Source organism: Vombatus ursinus, unplaced genomic scaffold (genome assembly GCF_900497805.2).
Source record: "Vombatus ursinus unplaced genomic scaffold, bare-nosed wombat genome assembly UNPS02015266.1, whole genome shotgun sequence".
Taxonomy (NCBI): Eukaryota; Metazoa; Chordata; class Mammalia; order Diprotodontia; family Vombatidae; genus Vombatus; species Vombatus ursinus.
The window spans coordinates 964-2,525 of record NW_020955044.1 but is presented as its reverse complement, the minus strand read 5'-3'; the positions used below and the strand labels follow the sequence as shown (position 1 = coordinate 2,525).

At 42.3% G+C, this 1,562-nt stretch overlaps 1 pseudogene; it reads left to right on the top strand.

The window, feature by feature from the left end:
* Nucleotides 1-164: 164 nt before the first annotated feature.
* On the top strand, nucleotides 165-778 carry LOC114031963 (annotated as a pseudogene).
* The last annotated feature ends 784 nt before the right edge of the window (nucleotides 779-1,562 follow it).

Below are 1,562 nucleotides of genomic sequence, written 5' to 3'. Positions count from 1 at the left end.
TATGGGAATGGGTGGGTAAAGTGGAAAATATCAGTAGTATAAAAATCCAAAGACATCAATAATTTTTAAAAATAAATGCGGTTTGTGTACGTAGATATGTTACAGAGGACACAGACGGGGCTTTAAAAGCTGTCCTTAAAAAGTTGTCTTCTCATTATATACAGCAGCAGCAGCAGTAGGAGCAAGCGAGCGAGCTGCAGGGCCAAGATATGTGACTTCATGGAGGATCAAACAGCAGAGTTTAAGGAGGACTTCCAGCTGTTTGACTGAACAGGGGATGGAAAGATCTTATACAGCAGGTGTGGGGACGTGATGGAAACCCTGGGCCAGAACCCTAGCAATGCTGAGGTGCTCAAGATCTTAGGGAATCCCAAGAGTGATGAGATGAACGTGAAGGTGCTGGATTTGAATACTTTCTGCCAATGCTGCAGAGCATAGCAAAGAAAAAGAACCAGGGCACATTTGAAGACTATGTAGAAGGGCCTCGGGGATTTGATAAAGAAGGGAACAGCACAGTCATGGGGGCTGAAATATGACACGTCCTCATCACCCGGGGGGGGGGGGAGAAAATGACAGACGAAGGAGTGGAAGTGTTGGCCGCAGGGCATGAAGACAGCAACGGTTCTATCAAATATGAAGAGCTAGTCCAGATGGTGCTGAATGGCTGAGAACAACTCACCTTTCCACAAAGAACCCCCTAACTTTCTCAGTGAAAATCATCCTCTTGCCCCTGAAGCAACTAACTACATTTTCAGGGTTACCAACATCCTTACTTCCAACCCCCACCATATGTCCTCTTTGGCCCATTTGCTTTCTGTTTCACCAAATAAACTTGCTATCTGCTCCTGAAAAAAAAAATTGTCTTCTCACGTCTACGTTATGATCACCCAAGATTCCAGGGAACATACAAGCAAAGAGACCTTTCCCCTCTCCAACAATCTATGTATACCAGCTTAAGTTAAGGCACTAAACAGGGATATACATATTCACCAAAGCTATTTCCTGGTGTCATAGAAATGTCTGGACAAAGTACAAATAGATGAAGAATTTCCTATCAGCAGAGAGGCCCTCTAAATGCTTGTATTTTTGTGATTACATTGTGTTGATTGCACCAAGCCCTAGAATCTTATGGGTCCTGCTTAATGAGATCTATGTCACTTAAATTAATTCAACCTAGCTATCCTCAAAGGAAAAATAAAGTCAATGAAAAATACCATTTTTCAGATAATGAAAGCCAGTTGGACAGACCATCTACTGAGATAGTCCATTGGTACATACATTTTGGACAGGTTTTACAGATGGAGGATTAACTGGGCCCATAAATGGAAGAAATTGGGCTTGATCACATCTGGAGAATTATAGAGTGAAGTCAATTATTCCTAGCGGCTTACTGCTGCAGAAGCCCATGTTTCTAATGTCAGTATTTTTCTCAAGGATACTATGTAGCTATAAATTATGGTACACCACAACTCAGAAAAGTCACAATTGTAGGTTACCCTAGGGCCAGAGGAATGATGCATGGTGACTGTGAGCAGGCTATAGCATATTGCCAATAGCAACTA